The sequence below is a fragment of the Panthera tigris genome, chromosome A2 (genome assembly GCF_018350195.1).
Source record: "Panthera tigris isolate Pti1 chromosome A2, P.tigris_Pti1_mat1.1, whole genome shotgun sequence".
Lineage (NCBI taxonomy): Eukaryota > Metazoa > Chordata > Mammalia > Carnivora > Felidae > Panthera > Panthera tigris.
Genome location: NC_056661.1, coordinates 123,771,968 through 123,782,331, shown reverse-complemented (window position 1 = coordinate 123,782,331; position 10,364 = coordinate 123,771,968). Strand labels below are relative to the sequence as shown.

The 10,364-nt window shown below is 45.9% G+C and overlaps 1 long non-coding RNA gene across 1 annotated transcript; it reads left to right on the top strand.

The window, feature by feature from the left end:
• Positions 1–2,824: 2,824 nt before the first annotated feature.
• Positions 2,825–8,501, top strand: LOC122236449. Its single transcript, XR_006214516.1, has 2 exons — positions 2,825–2,963; positions 8,273–8,501. It is a non-coding gene; the product is annotated as an uncharacterized LOC122236449 (long non-coding RNA).
• The last annotated feature ends 1,863 nt before the right edge of the window (positions 8,502–10,364 follow it).

Below are 10,364 nucleotides of genomic sequence, written 5' to 3'. Positions count from 1 at the left end.
AAATAAGGAGAGCCCCTGCAGTGTCAGTGGAGGCCATGTGGGGAACAACAAGGTGCCCCCTCTCTGAGCCTGGTGGTATCAGCAGAGGTCTAGTGGGAGGCCTGAATCTCCACTCCTGCCAGCAGTAGCGATGAGCTGCCCCTGCACCCATGGTGTGAGTAGAGGCCGAGTGGAGACATGGCCTCCCCACTGGCAGGAACAAGAGAACTCTGCCGGTGCAGTGTCAGAGGAAGCCAGCTGTTAGGGACTGAATCGTGTCCCCCCTTCATTCATACCTTGAAACTCTAATGCTCTGTACCCACAAGGCCAACAGCTATTTTCCCTTGCTTCGTCTCTGACTCTGGCAACTCAGGGTCAGCTGGGGTGAGGATAGGGAAGTGGCAAGAGAATTACAGCAAAAGTGACAGAAATCCTGTTTTACATAACTAGTGCTATTTGTAGTATCCGTTCAGCTACTTTCAGTGCTTTCTTTCTTTACTTCTACTTTGGGTAGAAGGCATGGCAAGTAGCCAAATTCTAGCTCTTTCTCGTGGAGCACATTAATGGCTCTGGTAGAGAATGAACCCTCCAATCCCATCCTAACAAGGAGTCTGCGCTGCACACCTCCCTGGCTGACCTCTTACTGTGTCCCCTCAGCTCCTTCCCTGAAGCAGTCGACCCCTGCAGACCCTGTGCCCTGGGTCCCACAGCTGGACAATGGTCCACCAGGGCTTTCAGGGTACAGCATAGCCTCTGTCTTCTCTAACTAGAAGGGGCAATGACGAAGAGAGAGTATGTCTCTGATGTCCTCCTTTTCGATGCACTACGTCTTCCCTCTCTAACATCCATGTTCCCATGTCCCATTGATCCAGACTCCCTACCCGTGCTTTGGTACCCCATGTAAGGGGATGGGTTCCCCAACTGTCTTCCGGTTCCGTGGCAGTGTCTGCTGATGGCTTAACCCTCCTCATCTTCTTCCCCCCCTCGGGTAATAAACAGGATGTTTGAACTCAGTAGAATATCTTCTTATTGTGGTCCAGATTATCGGGGCTTCACGGTGGCTAAGGAAGTCATGCGAATCAAATGGACTTTTTAATTCGTGGCTCTGCCATTTATTAGCTACATATATTTGGGTGGGTCATTCCACCTCTCTAGCCCTCAATGTGCTTATCTGCCAGTGGGGAGGGCTCCCTCAGATGGATGGTGCACACGGCATGTCCCACAGAATGTTAATATCCCATTAGATGCTTTTAGATCACAGTCCTAGGTTCACAGCCATTAAAGTAGAAGTGTTCTCTGACAAACAAAAAATGATTCATTCCTGTATATAGAATTTTCAGTTTACTCTGATAGGGACTTTGGCTTCTCTGTGATTCTCCTGGCACAGGGCTTCCAGAGAAAATACAATGGAGAGAAAGCCCGGGGCATCTAGGGATTCCTGGCTATCTGCTTTCTAAATGAATACACTTTCATCTGGTTCCATGTGGGAATTTTGTCCTCCTATGATCTATGTCAGTATTTAAATACATTTCTGTTTTAAACAACCTCAGACCTGTGGGAGCTTGTTCTAAAAGAAGTGTGATAAACTCCCCCATATCATATATATATATATATATATATATATATATATACAGTTAAAAAAATCAAACATCTCTCCTGCCAGGGATTTATCTCTTGAAAATGACAATAGGCTGCCTCAGACTTTAAAACATCTAATTTGTAAGTGATCTATTTTTATAAAGGGCAGAGAAGGGGTGGTGGTGGGGAGGTATACAATCTCATTAAAATTCTCACGACAATTTAATGAGGATGGATTGTCTTCATTTTACAGTCGATGAAACAGGGGTTCAGAAAGATTAAGCAACTTTTTCAAGGTCACACTGCATGTTAATAAGGAACCTGGAATATGAAGCTAGCTTTCCCTAACTGCAAATCCCATGCTCTTGGTGCTGGCTATAGGAACCCCACTGATGCCACTGGAAATACATAGGGGTGCTTTGAGTAGGAGAAAGAAAACAAAATGAAAAATGAGTCTTCCAAGTTCTAGAGATAGAAAAAGGATGGGCACAGCTAAGCAATGACAACAAAAACATAAGAGATGAGAACCTGAGGACAATCTCACAGGGAAGGCACACGGGTCATCTGGTATTCCCTGCCACCTCTACCCCCAAGCCCTCTGTGTGACGCAATGCACCTTGTACCGTCTCAGGAATGAAACATACAAATAGCTGTGGGAATAGCATTCTGGGAAAAGGAAACAGCAAGTGCAAAAGCCCGGAACTGGAAACCTGTCCAGCATTTGGAGACAGTAGAGAGGTCTATGGAGAGCAGAATTTCTGGAGCAGGACTAGAGGGGGAAAGGATAAGATAAGATGGGAAAGGGAGCAGTGAGCCAAAACATACAGGTTTTTGTAGATCCTAGGAAGGATTTGGGGTTTTATTCCAGCTGAGATGAGTAGCTGCTGGGTTTTGAAAGGAAACAAGCAATACTCTGATAGAGCTTTTAAAGGTTTACTCTGGCTGCTGCTCTCGGGGTGCATTGGGTGGTGGGTGGGGGTGGGGAGAAGGGAAGCAAGGGTAGGAGAGGGAGCACCATCAGCAAACTCTTACAATAATAAGAGAGGTTGACAGTTTGGACCAGGGCAGGAGCTGTGCGATGGGGAGAGATGGTCAGATTTGGGATGTATTTTAAAAGTAGGGTTGACAGAAGTTACTAATGAGTGAAATATGAGATACAGAGAGTGTGGAGTCAAGGACGGCTCCAAGCTATTGTTCCTTCTCAGAACCTTTCCACCTGCTTTTTTGTTCCAGCAGTTGCTATGGCAACTAACTGCAGTGGGCGTAGCCCGGCAGCACCTTGGCCTCACTGCACTTTGCATCTCCTGCCCTTTCTGCCCCAGACATTCGGGCACCTGTGGAAGCCTGGAAGATCCAGGAAGTCCACACCACAAGGGCAACTTTTGGCCAGTGGTGTTTTGGAACAGGTGGGTAATATGCACCCTCCTTAGAGAGAATCCACTGAAAGTAAGCCCCCAGGAGCCCACAGCAGTAACCAGCTCAGCCGTACTCCCTTGGACAGGATTTCCCTCTTTCCTTGTGACTCTTCCCAGTCCTTTACTATTGTTCCCTGGGTTCCCTTTCCAAAATAAAACTCCTCCAAGTAAGCCCTTGCCTGAGGCTTTGCGACTAGAAGCGTCCTCCATTTACTGAATTGTAGGGAACTGAAAGGAGAATTTAGAGAGAAGAACGAATATAAAGAGTTTTAGCTTTAGTTTGAGATGCCCGTTAGACTTACAAGTGGAGGTGGTGAGGAGGCAGCTGGCTGGCTTGAGCCTGGGATTGAGAACACAGTGTGCAGAAGAGACGAGGCTACTTGTTTGCAGTGGTCCTGTGTCGGGTGTAATGCCCCATGTTCACGGACTCCCCGCTATGACGAGTCTCCATCTCTCACTGTTCCCACGGTGGGTGACTCTGTTCCTGGCCCTGAAGGGCAGCTGAAGAAGACAACGAAGTGGGGCTCTGTGGAAGAAGCAGACAGTGGCGTGTCCTGTCTTGTGATGACAGCTCCCCATGCTCTCTTAGGTCTAGCTCCAGCAGATACTGTGTCCTCACGGCAGATGAGCAGTCACATTAGAATGAAAGCTTGTCGGAAAAAGTCAGTGCAGCCACCTCTGCAGAGGGACCTTGTCTGATGGGATTCTCTTCCCTCCATTAAGATCCCCCCTGAGCTTTCAGGGAAGGAGAAGACCAAGTGAGATGAGGGACAGTGGGAGGTGGTGGAGAGAATGATCAGCTGTGTTCCCTGGAGCACCTCTGACAGCCTGGCCCCGGTCCCCAGCCTGAGTCTGGCTTGCACAGACACTGCAGAGACAGGACTTGGCTTTTGTTTCACTTCCATTTAATTTGCCCAAATGAAAACTGCAATTACTGAGCAGTTATACATTCCCATGTGCTTCAGGGATGCTGTCCCTGACACATTTGCCACCCCCATTTGGAAAATTCACCCATAAAGGCATCACACTTGCTTGCATAGTGTGTGGAAATCTGCAATGTCATCCTTTGTGCAGGGGATAAAAATTCACCCCAGGGTACCAATTTTAATAAGGTTTAATTAGACCAATTTGTAGTAAGCTGAGGTTTCCACTTTGCAATTTGACAAGCAGCTTGAGCTGCTTCACTACATTTTTATGTTCAGGAATTTCTGGATCTCAAACAAAAGGTCGAATGGAACATAAAATTCTATCTGAAAGACTCCTAAAGGAGTAGTGAATTTCTGTCATCGTGTGTGTGTGTGTGTATGTGTGTGTGTGTGTTTTAGAATGTCTTTACTGATGATTAAATGGTGATCTTGGGTAGCCATGGAGTCGAGCCCATCAATGAGGTCCAGGAGGGCAAATAAAACTGGTCCTCCTCTTGTGAAGACCTTGCTACTAGCTCATGGCCCTCTTTCCAACAGAGTGCGTGAAAGGCTTTGCAGTCTCCAATACGGCCCAGAAATAATCACTCAAATTTACTTGGAGTTGGCTCAAGAGATCAGCCATCTTTCCTAGGGACGGCAAATAACTTTTATATATTATTCTTGGATCAGAAAACCGATTGAACTACGTTATCTTTACGATCTGCAACAAAATTGTGTTTACTGAGTTGTACTGTGATGCCATATCCCTGGAATTTCATCCAGGATCCTTAGAAGGAAAAATTTTGCAAAATTCACTCATATTGCTGTAGGGAAATAATTGAGGCCACTGTTCATCAGAAGGGGGATGCGGGTCAGGACACAAAAATGGAGCAAATGGAATAATTCTTTCTTCGATGAATGTTTGACATCAGAATTTATAGATGTTCTGCATAAAAACGGAAGGAATGCTCTACAACCGAAATAAGTTTCAAAAAGGTCTCTAAGGCAAACAAAGCCAGTCCTCTATGGAGATAGTGTCTACACTGCATCTACACTGCTGGGGGGCAACAGAATGTTCTGCTCTCTAAATATCTTCCCTTCTGATCTGATATAGCACCTTAAATGCCTACATTAGAAATAGACTACTGCTTAAAGATGTTAAATGCCAGAGGACTGAAGATAAGGAAAATGGAAATATGGTACCTAACACTGATAACGGGTAAGACCTCAGAGCAGCTTAAATATATTTTCAAAAAATTGATTCCTGAGGGAACAGAACCAGGCCAGCTACATTTTTTAAAGTTTATTTTATTTTGAGAGAGAGAGAAAGACAGAGAGAGAGAGAGAGAAAATGAGCAGGGGTGGGGCAAAGACAGGGAGAGAGAGAATCTCAAGCAGGCTCCACACTGGCAGCACAGAGCCCAATGTGAGGCTCAAACCCACGAAACCCAAATCATGACCTGAGCCCAAACCAAGAGTCAGGCACTCAACTGACTGAGCCAGCCCAGGTGACCCTAGGTCAGCTACATTTTAAAAAAGTGCCAGGAAGGTATTGGAACATAAGATGCTGCCAGGAGGGCAGGCCAGTTTGGAATGGCAATCAGGGAGAAGGAGAGGGAAGCACGGGAAAACTCCATTTAGGGAGAGGAGGAGAGAAGTAAGATAAAGGGACAAAACTGAAAGGTGAGAGGAAGGAGCTCCTGTAGAAGGGAAGGGGACACAAGTCAATAGTGACGAGATAGTTTATTTGCATTCCTGGTAAAACCTCTCTGGAAGCCACACTGTTATCTGCTTCTTCCCAAGGAAGAATTGCCATTGGCCCTGCATGCTCTAGTCCAGCTTCTGGGACTTTGGCAGGAAACGCTGAGATCCTATGATCTGTGAGGGAAAACTTTCCTCTCTACCAGGGAAGAAGCATGAGCAGAAAGCAGGAGGCCAGTTCTACAGGCTCAGGGGACATCTGGCAGGAACGCCTTCCCAGACATGTACACACCTGTGCCCATGACCTATGGTGGCTTACCTGGGGCACCTGCTCACACCCAGGGTCCAAGCACCAGGTAGGCCCAGGCCTACAAAATCCCTGCCATCCAGCCAGCATATGCCATCAGAAGGGCCAGGCCCTCTTACCCCTTTTTGCTCCTACCCCTAACAGCTTAGCCATCTAGATGACAGATCACAGCTTTGAAGGAGCTCAGTGGAGGTTTTTAGACATGGGGACTCTGTTCGCCTGTGTCATAAAAGGCACATTCCCAGAGGTGATGTGGGTCAGGCTATGCAGTTCATAGGATGAGAATCTGAAAACTGGATTTTATTTCCTTCCATTTGTCTGAAGGCAACATTGATTAGGCTACCCCTGCATGGTTCCTGCATGCTGCAGCCCTTCTTGGGCTGTGCTGCAGAAAGGTACACATACACGGTTGTATCTGTTGCATGTTTGCAGTTTGCCTCACAGCCTCACCCTGTCTCCTACTGGTCTTCCCTCCCAGGAGAAAGGATTGTGCACTTGTACTTGGAAGAGCAGAAACAAATGAAGTCACATGCGTTAGTGATGAAAAGAGAATAAACGCTGTTATAGGAGAAAAATAATATGCGCATACATTATTTAGACAGATATTTCCATACATTTGCTGTCACAAAACAGACGTCCCAATGAACATAGTCATATGAACAGTAAATCATGGAACCAATTTCAAGGAAAACAAGTTTTACTTTGGAAAATTGCATTCAGAATGTATGCACTTGAAATCAACTAAATATGAAAATTTTAACGTTCAATAAATTATACTGGGTAGAACTTGAATCCATTGAAATATAAAATTCCCAAAATTTGAAAACAATTTTTATTTTACCCAAGTTATTTTAGCGCAAAATATTAAAATGTGTATACCATATTGCTCCTTGATATTTTTCCCCTCAGAGTAAAACTGAAGGAAATAAATAGCAAATTTAGAGAATCATCACGGAAAAAGCCTTCCCTCCCTTGCTGCCGTCTCTATTCCCAAACAGAAGGGTGAAGCCGATGGATCCACTCCGATCCTCAGGAACAGTTAGACACAGCAAACACCTCCCAGCTCCGCTGGACATTCTGGTTCCTCTGGGATGCTCCTCTGGCCGCTATCTTTATCTCCTTTAACCAAAGCAACCCTACCAGTCTGTGACCCGAGCCAACGACAGAGCAAAGAAGGGCAAGACATTCATGCCATAAATGATGGGGGATCTCAACAGGCAAACCAAAACTGGTTTAGAGTCTAAATTCACCCGCCAGCACCTTTGAACGGGATGGCCTAATGTATTAACAGACCACTGGGAGGATTCTCCCCCATGCATCTCAGGGAATCACAAAATTAGCATAGCCGTGTGGCTCCATCATGGAAATGAAATCGCTCAGGCTGGGCTGCTCTATGAAAACAGATATTCCCGGAATGTCGTCACAGGAAACAGAGTGGAGAATGCTTTTCAGCATGATCAAGCAGCCTGTCCTACGTCCTCCCTGAGGTTTTCGGGCTGGATAGGAGTGGCAGATGCTATGGATAAGCCTGCCTTTTAATCTTCTCTTTCTTCCCACTGCAATTTCCTATCACAGCCAGTTAGTTCCGAGAACAAGTTAAGTGAGCAAGCAAGTTCCGTAGACTGAGTGCCCCTGGTCTGGCTGTTTCCAGGAGGGCAGTGGGAATCTGTACTGAGAATCCTTTGAACCGCCTTCTTCCAGAAGTGTGCAGGTGATCCAGCAGGAACACCTCACATCACAGGCTCCCAAAGCAGCCTGCACAGTGCAGGAAGGGATCTGGCCAAGCTTCCTGCTGCCTTCCTCGCCCCTTCATGCCTGCTTAAGCACCCGAGCCAGAAGGAGCTGTTCAGGATCCAATTCTTTAAATTACATGTCGGAACATGGTGAAAATGGCAATATAACAAATGGTATTTACACTCCCGGAGCCAAAGTGAAACTTTTTCATCACCACAAACATTTCCTAAAGCCCAAAATTTCACCGCTCAAAGAACCCCCCAGAAGAATTACTTAGTAAGCCAAATTCCAGTTGGAGGAAGCAGAGAAGTTTATGTCAGCTTTTAAGGCATAAGCTGGATTATGACATAACGTGGCTAAAACATGACAAGATCGTTCCAACCAGAACTCTAGGCGAGCTATGTTTTCCAGGCCTTTTACCCATAGGTGTGACCAGACCTGCTGACACTAGGACTGTGACACTGGACCCTAAGCATCCTCTGTTCCTACCGTCAGCCAGCTCAGTAGAAGCCGTGGTTACTGCTTGGACCAGGTCTATAAAAGCAAGCAGTGCCTAGAGGGTCTGAAAGGCCCTCCTCACTATACAGTTCAACACGGAAGGTCAGATAGAACGGTCTCATTAGAAGCCTCTTCCCTCTTCTTTCCCTTTCTAGATGCTCAGAAGACACATCAAGGAAACTCAAACACACCTAGGTACAGGAAGCAAAGAGGGCTTATAACAAAATGCCAACATTTCCTCAGTCTCTGCTCGTGCTCACCCCACCAGAAATCAAAGGAAGCTTGCAAAGTCTCTCAGAGCGTGTGAGCTACACCGGCACAGCTCAGAAGAGTTCTGTGAATTTGTTGAACCCCGGCAGGACCGAAAACCTGGTGTTCTCTGCACTCCCAGGCTGCCTGCTTATTTTTTTCCTTATCTGCGCCATGACTTGTGCCTTAAACTTCCAGACCACACCATCCCTGCCAACACACACACACACACACACACACACACACGTGTGCACACATGCACTTTTTTGCATTCAGCCTAGGAAGGAATAAGTAGAGCCTAATTAGCCTAGCAATGCTTATTTGAGAAGTCACTTTCTCTAGCAAAACTTCCTTGACCTATACCCAAGCAGAAAACCCCAAATTGGGCTTTCCGAGGTTCCACGGCCAACTCTGTGCTCCTCTGGTTTACCACAAGTCACAGGTTCTAGACTGTAACTGTCTTAAGGACCATGTCTGCATGTGAATGCTCAGGATGTCTGTGGAAGTAAAGAAAACATTTTTTTTTTACAATAGAAATTTCCATAAACCTGCCCCCTGCCAGTGTTCCTTACGTGACACACTAGCATAGTCACCGCCCATCACTCAAGCCAGAAACTTGCCTAACTGCCATTCAGTCTGTGACACAGTTCTCTGCTTTTTCCTTCCTACCTCCGAGTTCTGGGGGTCTTTCACCTTTCACCTGGACTATCTCAGGGACCTCCCACCTGCTCTTTCCACTGCAAATCCCACCTCATTTCACCCGCTGAGACAAAGCTGTAGTCACGGAAGTGCCAGCTGCAAACAGCTCTGAATTTTTACCCCAACTTTTAAAAAATATTCATTTATTTATGTTGAGAAGGAGAGAGAGAGAGAGAGAGCAGGAGAGGGGAAGAGAGAGAGAGGGAGAGGGAGAATCTGAAGCAGGCTCTGTGCTGTCAGCACAGAGCCCGATGAGGGGCTCTATCTCACAAAGCATGAGATAAGGACCTGAGCCAAAACCAAGAGTCAGACGCTTAACCGACTGAGCCACCCAGGCGCCCCAGGCAAATGTTTTCTGACTGCATTACGGCATAAAACATTTTGGGAATGGCTGCCCCATAAATAAAGCTCAGACTTCTTGGCATGTGTAGGAGGCCCTCCTTTCATGGTGCTTTACCTTTCTCTTCACACCACACTTCTTACGGCACAGCCTCAATGCTTTGCCTTCCCTGTACCTGGAACATGTTTCTCACTTTGCTTAGCCAGGCCCACTCTGAATTCCCCTTTAAGGCTCAAGTTTGTGTATAGATTTCCCAACCTCCTCCCCCACAGTGATGTTTTCGTAGCTGACTTTCTCAAAATTAATCTGAAAGGGAACCATAGTGAAAAATGGATCTCATGCAAATGTTTGTCATTCGATTGGTTTAGTGAAGCCCAATATAGCGACATGGCTCTAAAGCCCAAAAGGTCCCCTTAGAGGACTGAACGTCTGGATTATGAACGCAGGGTCAGCATAATCACCAGTATTGGTTTCTTCTCCTTTTTTGCTCATTCTTGGCTGCTTGAACATTCTCAATTTTCAGAATTAAAATCCTGGTTTCTGAAAAGATTTCCACTTCAGGATTTAGAACCGGAGACGATCTTTGCTTGTTCCTGAGGGTTATGTTTGCAAGAGATAGCTAATTAAGATATCTTGGCACCTGTCCCCTAAGGCATTCTCTTTCTCCCAAGAGCTTTTCAGCTCACATCTTTAGTGTTTGTTAGATCCATATGGATGTGAGTGACAAAGAGCAGTCAGTGAACAGAAACTCAACAAGGAATGATTCCACACAGAGCTGTTGCAACCGTGAGGCTTGGCCTGATTTTGTTTATGTAAGAAAAATTTACTATCTACCAGGTTATTTTTCTTAATTAGGGTAATGTATTCGTGGTGTTTTTGCACCATTATTCTCTAAATCTTTTATATGTCTGAAACATTTCATAACAAGAAAAAGTTTTCCCGTCAAAATGGTTTATCCA